We start from the raw sequence: 13,433 nt of genomic DNA, 5'->3' as shown, positions 1-13,433 counted from the left end.
TAACAACTTTCAAGCCCCATAGCGATAACCTCAGAGTCATTATCCCCTTGGCAACGCGTAAACTCTCAGCGCTGTCTAGTATGGACAACTTTGGCCTCTTTTACTATTTTTGGATGCTTTTTTGCATCTTTTATTTGACAAAAAAAATTTTAACTTTTTTTTTTCCTTTTTCTCTTTCGTTTTTCTCTTTTTTTTTGGAATAATACCCTAAATATATAACTAAATCTAAGCTCGTGAAAAGATAGGCTTTTGGCGGGGCGCCACCACTCAATTTATTTTCATAAAAATGAGTGGTGTGCTAGATTTTAAGTGCACCCGATTATCACCACCTCAAAGTAAAAAGATTACGGTAATCCTCCCATATCATATTGAATTTTAGCATCGTCGCATCCCCCCAAGATGAGAACCCACAAAATTTATGAATATGTTAAGGTATAATTAAAAAAATACTAAAAGGAAACTTTTCAGGATTAGTTGGCCTACCAACACATCCCAATTTATATAAGCAATTTTTCTGATATATTATATACATATATATATTAAGAAAACACCAAGAGCTTGTCAAAACACTAGGTAATACAATCATTTCATGTTTAATGCGGAAAAATTTGAAAACAAGGGACATTTTTAAACTCTTTTACTCTTTTTTTTATTTAATTTTTCTTTTAAACCTTTCTTTAATTTTATTTTTGTTATTTGTTAGTATATTTAAAACATCAATTCCCTATCCTCACACTTAAATTTCACATTGCCTTCAATGTGAGACAGGAAAAATAAATAAATAAATAAATAAAAATGGAACTGGCTCCCCTGGTAAATAGCAGTAATCGTATGTCATGAGTCCTGTTTCGTGCCTTCCAATTCAAGCACAAGCCTCAAACTCAAGTTCTCTCTACCAAGCAGTCACTAAACGTGGCTCTCATCTAAAACAAGTGGCATCCCCACGCTTGTTTATAATCATCTCATCAACCGTCATCAACCAATCATAGAATAACCTGTAAACAAGAAAAGAAACAAAACCAAAACTAAAATAAAATAAAATGAAACATATTACCGGGTTGCCTCCCGGGAAGCGTTAAGTTTACAGAATAGTCTTCAGCCGGCCTCGCTCCTAAAACCTCAATCTGGAGGCTTCTCCTTTATCTGCTTCCCATCAATGCTCCTCAACACTCTTCGTTTACAATTTGTAGAGAAGAAACCAATTGCAAAACTCATGTGGTCCTGAAAATCTGAATTCAGCTCGAACCACCAATTCTTGAATTCCCCCGAAAATAATTCAGTAAAGTGAGGTGGGGAATTCAAACTCTTCTTCGTACTATGATCCTTGAGCCCAGATATCCTCCTTCTAATTCTTTTAGCCAACTTTTTAAACCTCAACATGTCCCGAATGGAGATTAAGTATGGTTCATGTTTTGGTTTCTCACATTCAAAGTGCAATGGTAGAAAGACTGAATCACCAACCACCCCATGTCTCTCCTCACAAGGCTCCTTCTTGATCCCCACACTTGGCTCGTTATACAATATATCTTCAAGCAACTTTAAATCACCAAGTGGGTCAAATCGAGTTGAAGTCGAGACCTAAAAGATCGAATGGAACAGTACATAGACAAGTCAATCTCTTATGAATGTGAAGGTAGTCCCTTCATTTCATTACTTAAAATTAAGGTATTCATCATTAGAAGGGAAGTAGACTACTCAAGAATTTTACACTTCGTCATTTCAATTTCAATTTAATATTGTTAAGAAAAAAAGACGGAATGAATGTTTATCTTTACTAGGAACTTAGGAGCAAGAGACTTGGTGGCAACAACCAGAATGAAATATTATTTAATCGTGGAAATGCCATGTCAGGCGCAACTTTCTTCTTCTTAGCGGAAACGCAAGTACTATAAGTCGAGATATATACTATAGATATAAACTAGTCTGTCTCTAGTATCCATCATGGTAAAATCTATCAACTTGTCACCAAACTCACCATTAAACTCGTCTTCCCACGAGGGAACATACTCCTATGAATGCTTTTCCATCCCCAAATTTTCAAATTCGAAATCGGCTCACTAAGTTGTGACTGACTCAATAAACCAAGCCAAATTCCATCTAAAGCTTGTTTCGTCGGAAATGGGGCATTTGGATTTGTATCATGGATGATGCGCAACCAATCAAACATTACCTCATCAGGATCTGGTTTGCTCAATGAATTCACTAGATGAGTTTTCATAACCCAGAAGATTCCCCCTTAAATCAAACATCAAACGTAACCGGGGTTTCACTCGATATCTCTCTTTGAAATCAAGAATCCTCTTTATCTCCATCTGTCAAATGGTTTAACGTTTTTGTTCTTTGACTCCATTCCCGTAAGTCTCCATTACTGCATACTTAAACAGAAACGGATCACGGGCACTAGATAGTAGTAGACGAAAATTAATTAAACTAAAATTAAACTATTTAAAAGAAAACTAAAATAAACTATATTAATCTAAATATAACTACAAAACTAAAAAAATCAAGTCCTCAACTCAGGTCGTTCTCCAATCGTCTCAAACCGTGTCCCCGGCAACAGCGCCAAAAACTTGATGTGCGAAAATGCATCTATGAAAACTACGACTCAAAAATAAGCTTTAAATTAAAACGGAATATCCAAACTTAAGTTCATACAACCGGCAAGTGGACCAATCGTATGTAGTAAAGACTAAGGAAGTCCGAGTATCGAACAGAAAGACACGTGAGGTGGCTCAGATTACAAACCCTACTCAAGTCATGCCTAAATAATATATCTGTTTAACTTATATATCTAAACTAACTTAACTTAACTAACGGTGTAACGAAACTAACTAGAAACTTAACAGGATTTAACGATAATAAGAAAACGAATCACCTAGGTAAGATGACTTAACGGGTATAGGATGGCTTAGGTGCTAACAAGTGTTTGAAACTGGCTTCTAAAGATGAACTAAGATAGATGGAATCAAGGCAACTGGGTCCCTACGGTCAGTTTTACCAGAAAACCCCAACAACGTCTATTTAGCTTTTAATTTACGGTTGTTTATTTACGTACCCTAATGATTTATTGCTTGGTCCGTATCAAAATCACAATCCTCAATAAGACTTGATCTAGTTACAAACCTAGGAAGAGAGGGGTAATTCAATAATAAGGATAAAATAACTCAACTTACAAACTAACCTAGTCGATAGCTAGAAAACCGCACGTGGTCTCGCAACGGGTAACTAAATCTACTAAAGAAGAGAGGTAAGCTAACCCCTAAGGTTTTGGTCCAACTCAAAGAGGATGATCCTACTGACCTAATTGATTCAAGAAGCAAAACCCTAATGGCACGCGTCTACCACAATCAATCAACACACTTAGTATTAACCGAACTAGCAATTAACGACTACACGAAACAAATTCATGCAATAATCAACTACTCGGGGCTCATGCAACCTAAAATACATCTAATGTCAGTAAGGTTCATGGAATAATATAACAAATTATGAACTTTACAATAAGTAAACAATCAAACACAATATTAGCACCCAAAAACTAATAAATCAACCGTTAAACATCAAACATTGGCGATTCTAACAAATCTAGCCAATCATAGTCATTGAACAGTAGAAAATATATGTAAAAGTAATGAACTTGTTCATATAAATCTGATTACAAAAGGTTTGAATGATTAAAAACAAAAAACGAACTTAAAATTGTTAAAATACTCAAAACCGACAACCAAAAGGATAAAAGATAAAATCTTAAGCTCGTCCTCCTTGGTTTCTCCCCTAGAGCAGGTGTGGTGGCTGATGGAATGGTGATAATTTCGTTTTTAGGGTTCAAACCTGTGACATTCGTCAAATTCGGGTTTTGGATTTCTTTTTCGCGTTTTATTTTAATAAAATTTACGTCAGATCAGTATTAGTAGTTGTAAACCCGACCCGGGATTTTTATTAATAATATAGTCGATCTTCATTACCCTTGTATGTTACTTCACCGATAAGCAACCTTTGTGCGTTTATTTATCTAACATTTGTTAACTTAGAAACTTATATATATAACTTTAGGGATTGGTTGGTCATTTCAGTTAGTTTGTTCTTGTTTAGAATATTTTTAACTAGGTTTGAAAAAAAATTAGAACTTGAGAGGCAATAATGTAACTTTTATAAACTACCCATATAAATAAGAAAACCCCATCTAATCCCTAATCTCATAACCAAGCCTCCATCTTCTTCCTCCTTCTTCCGGCCGCCACCCTTGCCGACGCCACCTCTGGCCACCACCTTCCACTAAATCACCACCATCTCAGCCACCCCCTCAACCCGACATCACCACCCCTCGTTTTTCCGGCGAGCCCTCTATCTTCGGCGAGTCCATTTCCCTCTTCCGGCAGCGTCTCCGGCGAGCATCTCTCTACTCGTTTTTCCAGTGACCGGAAAACCAGCCACCGGTGTACCGCTGTACTCTCTCCGGCTCCGTCTCTCTCTCTGCTCTTGGATCTCTCCCTCTCGTCTCTCTCTCTCTCTCTCTCTTTTTCTCTTCTCTCTCCGTTTTCGTTTGCCGGCCGGAATTTGGCTCCGGCGACCCATGTTTCTCATCATCAAAAAGGTATATAATTTAGGCCTTGGTGTTATTGGTTTTTATATATCAATTATAGGATTTAAACTTGTTAATAATCGGTTTTACCTTTTGGTCATATTCTTTGAAACGAGTTGGTGGGTATTGGATAAAGAAAAATGGAACAGACTCCCCTGGTAAATAGCAGTGAGCGCATGTCATGATTCATGTTTCGTGCCTTCCAATTCAAGCGCAAGCCTCAAACTCAAGTGCTCTCTACCAAGCAGTAACTAAACGTGGCTCTCATCTGAAACAAGTGGCATCCCCACACAGGTTTAAGGCCTAGTTGCACTATATAAACACCCTTAACCTTAACCTGAAAAATACCCTATGAACCAAAGCCGAATTTGGAGTTTCTTGGAGCTAAGAATTGCATAATTTGACAGTTTTAAAGGCAAGAAATCATTCGGTGAAGTGCTATTTGATCAAGATCGAATACTACAGGTTTTATCACCTTTAATTTTCGTTTCTACTATTTTTCACAATGTTTTCCTTTATGATTATTTTGTTTGACTTTTTGATGCTAGGTAAACGTTATAGACTGCCTAGGCTATTGATGAACCTTTGTTAATGTTTGAATTGTTTGAATTTATTTGGATTACACCCTCCATTATGGTTTTATGAATCAATAAACGGTTTGATTTTATTTAATTAATGCATATGGGTGCTTGGTTTTGATTGATAAGTTTTATTGCTCCAGATTATCCTTGATGATTGTTTCATATAATAGGATTTTGTTAGGTCATCTATTGTGTGTTTTTGGCTAGTTTATGTTTAAATTCGAATAAGATCATAGGAATAATATTATTAGTCATACGAATAAGTGTGCTGCTAACCTAAGGAGTTGTAAAGTGATAGGTTATTTGTTAGATCTTTGTTGATTAAGAATGCTAGATTTAGTTCTTCGTAAGGAGTCCATCTATGTTTGATTGGTTAACATTGTCTATCGAGACAATTGATTTTATTAAACTACATTTGATTTTCACGTAGTAGGGTAGGATTTTATGATAAAGGTACTCGTTCATAATTATTTAAATAACCGTAAGTAAGTTTAATATATAAAACCGGCGCATCTTAAAACTCATTAGAAACCCATAGGTGTCTTCTTGAGACGGGTTAGGGGTCATGTTCGGGTTTCTTTTAAGTGTCTATTTTATGATTCCAGTATCATAACAAATATTTTTCAATTAATTGATAACTGCAACTTAGGGGATTCCAACCTAGGTGGTTTTTTCATCATCATCTGAGTCAGTCAAATTAAATTGTCTTGTGTTTTGTTTACTTTTCTTTTCTAAATTAGATTATTTTATTAGTTTTGTAATTTAAAACCCCCTTTTAACAAATATAAAAATAAATAGCCGTGTCGGTTTGTCAAGTCTAATTAGTTAATTTACGTAATTTAAAGAGTCTTGTAGGTTCGATATCCGGACTTACTTAGCTTTACTAGAGTCGATCGGTTCACTTTCCGGTTAATAGTTTAGTCGAGTTTTAGAAAGTTTAGAGTAGTATTTAGTGTCTAGTTTAAATTAATTTAATTAATAATTTTATAACTACTTTTAGCACCTTAATAAACATGCACGAAAACACATTATTTATACCGGTGACTATTGTTTTCATTTCTACCTTTAGTCCTCACAAAGTCTTGGATATTTAGCGTACGCCCGTCAAAAGAAACTTCAAATCAACCCATAAGTTGTCATGAATTGGACTTTTAAAAGCAGGGCATGAGAAATTGGGCGTGACATTTTAAAAAGTGATGGGTTGGTTTTTTCATCTTTACTTTTTTTTTTGGCACCGTTTTACCTTTTATTTCCTATTTTATATTCGTAGAGAAGCAAAACTAACCGCTAAAAGGTTAAATGACTACCATGACCATCGAAAAAGCATGTGTTGAGAATCAGTACGTTTTGTTTATTTTCTTTTGATATATTTGGGTATCTTGCCCCAAAGCTGATGTGTTTCTGAAAAATGTTCAGCGAGTCATGCATGGTTACTCATCGACGGGGAAAAACCATAATTTTGTTTTCAGTAAGATCGGTTTTATCATTCAAAATGGGCTGCGGCGCAGTTTGTTGTCCGCGTACATACATCTTTATTGTAACTGGATCTTTTTTATATTACATTAAACCGCTAAAAGTCTAAATTTTTTTCATTTTTAATAAAAAAATAAAAATAAAACAAACGCCAAAAAAATAAGGAATATACCAAAAGTACTATCTTTTTATTTTATTTTAAACTTCTTTTGACAATAAAAACAATTTAAAAAGTAGTAGCGCAGTTTGTTGTTGATTTGTCTTATGTTTTGATGTAATCATTATTTTTTAAATAAATGGAAGTTTATTACCTATCTTAAAAGATATGTATGTTGGTTTTTATTGTAACATTCGTTATATTTCAAACCCGAAACCGACCCACTTATTTTTCTTTTGTCTCATTAATTATTCAAACGTTCGTTATTAAATAAAATCGACGAACATATATCTTATGTGGTTACTTATTGTTCTTTTGGTTACGCTGAGTTAGTTCGTTTGCTCAATAAAATATTAGAACTATTAAACATGTGCAATTCCCCCCCCCCCCCCCCCCCCCCCCCTTAACTTTAGTGTATACTCTTTTTTATCAGCATTCTAAAACCTAGGGACCAAACTGCAAATATCCTAAATCTATGTTTCCCCTCCTTTCGATCCACAATCTAGGCCGTAAAACTTGGAACTAGACTTGATTACTCGTATCTTGCCTAACATGTTAATCATCTATATGGTAACATCGATCAGTTGACATCTAATTCAATCGAATTAAACCAAATTTCGTTAACTTTATATGCAGACTGATCTTGACCTCTAAAGCATATAAATACTTTAGAAATAGTCCCCAACCAATTGACACTCAGAAATAGTCCAGAAGCAAGTTTAATCAGCGTGTACTCCCGGAAACCCTAAGTCTTTGATCTCCAGCAATTAGAACTCATACCAGGTAATTAGTACATTGTATTTGATCGGATTTTGATTCTCAATAAAACCCCTTTGTCAATTTTAATCGACAGGGGGTATAAGACCTTTGATTTGGATGTTGTTGAATTAGGGTTTAATTTCAAATTCGGATTGATTTTTTAGTTTGTTTAACTATTTTCTGTTACAGTGCGTGTTTAGTGAAGTCACATACCAGGGAGAGACCCAGGTTTGAGCCCCTCCCCTGGCCGATTTTTATGTCATTTTTGTTTATTATTTAGTTTTCATTTCTTTTTTACTTATTAAATCCATTCATTTACTTTATGTAAATTCTAAATATATTAAAGACTAATATTGTTTACACTCGTTTACGAACCCGGCACCATGAAACTCTCTTTCGTTTAAAACCCCGGTTTGTCATTTTCCATTCTTTTGCTCTTTCTTAGTTATTGAATATTTGGTATAGCAAATACAATAATGATATTGCTACCACTCGCTTATTAAACCAAACATATAATATATTAACGTTCAAAACAAATTTTGTGAATATATAAATATTATTATATACAATATTCTTTTACTTACCGATAATTGATATTTATTTTATTTATTTGTTTGGAAATCAAACCTAAACGCAAAATAGTAATAATAATAATAATAATAATAACAACAACAACAACTAGTTATTTACCCGCGCGTTGCACGGTGAATTCAGTCGGTAAAACTCCGGTGTTATAGCGGTGAGTTATCACAAATTCTGTTGGTATTCGCTACGTTATTTACGGCACCGAAACTAAACCTAAAAATAAATATACTTAACATAAAAAATAAAAAACAAAGTATACGTCACGATGTTTATTCGGTCGATAAAGCCTGAACGGTGGTAAAACATGTGCATTGGTAAAACCTTAGCACTATGGCGGCGTGTCGACGCAAATTCAGTCAGTATCAGTTACGTTTGTTACAGTATCAGTATCAGAACTAAAAAAAATGAGGTGGAACAACGGAGTGGTATCTGTCAGTAAAACTCGGCACTGGTAAAGCTTGGGTGTTAGGGCAGTGACTCCATGCGAATTTGGAAGGTTCCCGTTACGTTCGATACGATACAAAACTAAAACAATATAAAACAACAAAAAACATTGGAAAACCCCAACATTATCAGTCTCCGACATTAATATAAAAAAAAAAGCTAAAGACAGCTAAAAACAATATAAAAAAAAAGCTAGTGGAACTGAAGAGGAAAGGTGTTTTCTAAGGCAGCTAAAGACTGGATTCGAACTTGCGTTGCTAGGAAACTTATCACAAACAAACCAGCCAACTAACCACCAAACACTTATGTTTAGTAACGACTAAAACAGATCCTAAATATGAATCCAACAAAATCAGAAAGCCAAGTTGTGGCACCAAGTTTCACTTTTAATCTATACTAGGTAAACAACAAGCCGCATTGCGGCGACATAGCAACGTGAATTCAGTCGGTATCGCTTAAGTTCGCTACGACACCGACACTAATAAAAAAATATAATGTAAACGTCTAAAATAGTATTGGCACACGTACACCTTTGGATCAAAATGACAAGAACTTGGCAACGATACCACCACTCGTATAGCTTATGATACGGGTAACATATTTAAAATGACGTTTATTCAATCGTTAAAATCCGAGCATTGCGGCGATGAGCCGATGTGAATTTGGTCGGTATTGAAAATAAACCCAATTAACAAATTCTACAAGTTAAAATATTAAAACAAATATAATAATAAAAATGTGTATATAAAAACAAATCAAAAAAGAAAAAAGGATAACTGATGCATAAAAAAATACCATAGAAATATGAATTAAGTACCCAAAAATATCACCATTCCCTGCACCATACAAGATTTGAACCCACGTTAAATCTGTACCTAGGACTAACCAAATAATAAAACAACCATCCAGCTACACCTTCCTCATGTTTATACATCAAAATTATTTGACTAAATATAATAGCTAACCTAATAAATATTCAGAAAAAAACTATGTGGCACCGACATCTAACTATTTATAATAATAATAATTATTATTATTATTATTATTATTATTATTATAATAATAATGATAATTGTCACATCCCGACCAAAGGCGGCGGAACATGCCGGGGTGCAACGTGATTGGACAAATACACAATACACTATTTAAAGTGACAATATTTATTTAACTCATTTTATTTCAACAAATCAATAAACAACACATCTCGTCCACACAAACAAGTTGAATACAAGTAGCAATTATATTGTTCGTTTTACTAATATCATAATAGTCTTGGTAACGTTTTCGTCAAGTCCTCGAGTCAACAAAAATCAAACCTGTAACATTTCATAAAATAAAGTTTGTCAACACAAAGGTTGTTGAGCAATTCATAAGTTTGAGCATATAAGTATATAGTAACAAAAAGCCACAAAACTAGTATACGAAACAATAAATAAAAGCAACAACTTGGATAAATTGACAATCGCTAATAGAATTACGTTAGCGCCACCTAGCTACAAGGGGTTGCCAAGTAGTCTAGGATTTTATTGACCATTGCTAAACACATTAGCACCACCTAGCTACAAGGGGTTGCCAAGTAGTCTAGGATTTAATAGTTATCGTTAATTGCATTACGTTAACGACGCCGTGCTATAAGAGAATACCAGATAGTTCACGGATTTAGATTCCACCAACCGAAAGCAATAAACACATAGGCAAATAAGCATAGAACACCAAATCGAGCAATTATTTAAGTAAAGTATACAATCACGTTTGTGGGTTTAAGATTCAAGTAAATAAAGCATTTAGTTTGATAAGTATGAAATGTCACCCCAAAACGAAATATGGAAAACGGAGAATGAAAGTACTCACCTCGATTGATGAACCGGGAAATAAATAGACAAATAAATGAAGCTCGAACGGTAAACTAACATATCCGACTTGAAAGCTAAATGAAAACGAATAATAGAATATATTAATGAACTTGAACTTTAGTTGAAACTACATTTGAAACATTTGACAAGAAGGTTCGGTTGTTAATCGGATTACCAGTTACTTTGTTAATGATTAGGGACTCATACTAAATTGATAATTAAAATGAAATAATATTATTTTATTGGGCTTTAAATCAAGAGTTCGGTTTTATGAAAATGAATAGATAATAAAGTTTATAATAATATTATTAATGATAATGATAGTAATGATAATAATAATTCTAAAAAATATAAAATATGTTATATATATATAGATGTATAAGATAACGATGATAATAAAAATAACAATAATTATTATTAATAATACTAATATAGTATGATACTAATAATAATAGTTAAAGAATAAAAATCCAAGTATTAATTAAAGCGTTGTTGATAAAAATAATAATAATAAATAATATTGATAGTAAATAATGATACCATACTTGATGTTGGTTCGATTTTTAAACGAGTTCACAAAATAACTATATTAATATTATTGCTAGTAATATATGATAAAATATTATTTTAATAGATAATAATAATATGACCTTTAATAATATTAATAACAACTTTAATATTTATAATAATTATAATAATATTAATAATAAATAAATATAATAGTAAGTTATATGTAATAATACTAATAATAATCTTTATGCATTGATGTTAATACTAATAGTAATAATAAATTTATTAAGTATAAAAAGAAACAATACCAAAACCGATCTAGGATGAGACCCGAACCCGAGACCTCTAGTTTAATAACTAACGTACAAGCCAAACGAACCAAGGTAAAAATTGTTATTTAAACCCATAAAGAATTAACATATCCATTACTAGGATGTTCATCTTTTATCCAATTCAAAACAACTCAAAACCCCTTCAACTCGTTTCAAAGAATATGACCGAAAGATAAAACCGATTATTAACAATTTAAATCGTATAATCGATATATAAAAACTAATAACACCAAAGCCTAAATTATATACCTTTTTGATGTTCATGAGTCGTGGCTCTATACCGGGAATGAACCGAGCCGAAACCGCCGGAGATGAAAGAGAGACGGGGAGAGAGAGAGAAAGAGACGAATAGAGAGAGAGACGGAGATAGAGAGAGAGAGCCGAGAAGAGAGAGAGAGACCATGAGAGATAGAGAGAGCCGAGTGTGAGTGAAACCCGGCGATACACTGGTGGCCGGTTTTCGGGTCACCGGAAAATCGATAGGGGCGGCTGAAAAGAGAGAAAAACAGCGCCGGAAGTGGAGGTGGCATTGGAGGTCGGTTTGGCCGGTGGTGGTGTGTGTCTCCAGAGGTCGCCGGAGTCGCCGGAGACGGGAAACGGCGTCGGAAATCGGCAAGGGGGGGAAAGGTGGCGGCTGGGTGAAAAATATGTTAGGGTTAGTTTTTATTTATATATTACATATTTACACAAAAGGCCCTCCTAGTTTTAGTTTAAGTTTATAATGAGTTCAAAAGTTTCCAAAGCTTAAAACAACTTTACAAAACTCAGTTTGAACCCTTTATGTTTTTCTTAACGACACTATAATATGACAAACATCGATTTATTTATGCTCGAGGTCTATAATAATATTATATAATAATTAAATAAGGTTCTAAAAAATTGTTGAGTCGGTTTTACAAAATAAAAGTTTACAAAAACTAATATAACTCGGGACTCGAATTTGACAAATGCCACAATAATAATATTAATAATTCTATTATTAATTATAACAATTAATTAATAATGATATATTTAATAATAACACTATAATATTATTAGTATTCCTCATAAAATTTATTAATAAATATAAAAAATCTAAAACAATCATAGTTTATCTATTTTTTAATATTTATGAATATAATATACTTTTACTCGTTTAAAAACCTATCTCGATAAATATTATAAGTAATTATTTCGATATTTAAGATTTTAACAATAAAACTCCCAATGATCCCAAGTCCGATATACAAACCATAGCATCGTATCTTACTCGTTAATCTCATGCAATCGTGTGTTATCTCGTTTACTTATTTAATATATGTATGCTTTAAAACTAGGATAAATTGTTGGGACGTCTCGTGGGACCATCTAATTCACTTTAACCGTTGCCATCTTCTCGTTATCATATTTCGTATTTCATGTGAGTTTACATACCCTTTTTCCATCTTTTATATTTTGGGGGTAGCATGTATGCTTTATTCACTTTTACTCATGTTTTAGTACCACATCTATTTAAAACGCAATTCAGTATATATTTATGTTTGATTATTGCATGCTCTATAATTATGCTCTATGAGCTTAAATGTTTATTTTATGTTTGGTGGTTGATATCTCATTCTCATCTATTCTCATCTGGTAAGATCATACATTTACCTAAGTACATTGATTTTGTATAAGTAGGAACGCGTTCACATCTATTTAGTTGTTTACATTTTTAAAAGATTTGTAATGCTCGTCATTTACATATATATTGTCATTTACCTATCTATATATCTCAAATATATATAAACGAAACCCCCCCCCCCCAAATTCTCTCAAGCCACCAGATTATTTTATTTGTAAATGAAGGTTTCTCATGCATTTGACCTAAATTCATGAGTATGGGTCTCACTAAACCCAAATAACCCTTTAATGGATAAGACCTCATTTTATTAGAAATTAATCTAATAAAATATTTGATATGAAAATCCTATAAAATAGGGATATACTAAAATTGATATTCGTATTTTTTTTTAAAAAAAATATTTATAATTAAGAAACAGTTTTATAGTAATAAAAAAAAACGGGGCATGTGTAAAAAATAACATCTCATTTCTAAATATGGATATACTAATAATTAATAGTGGCATACTAAAAATTAATTTTAGAATTTTTTTTTAAAATATATATATTTTTTAT

Source organism: Bidens hawaiensis, unplaced genomic scaffold (genome assembly GCF_021521415.1).
Source record: "Bidens hawaiensis isolate Kalapana, Puna unplaced genomic scaffold, B.hawaiensis_p1.1 tig00031539_1, whole genome shotgun sequence".
Lineage (NCBI taxonomy): Eukaryota > Viridiplantae > Streptophyta > Magnoliopsida > Asterales > Asteraceae > Bidens > Bidens hawaiensis.
Note: the sequence above shows the minus strand (reverse complement) of the source record.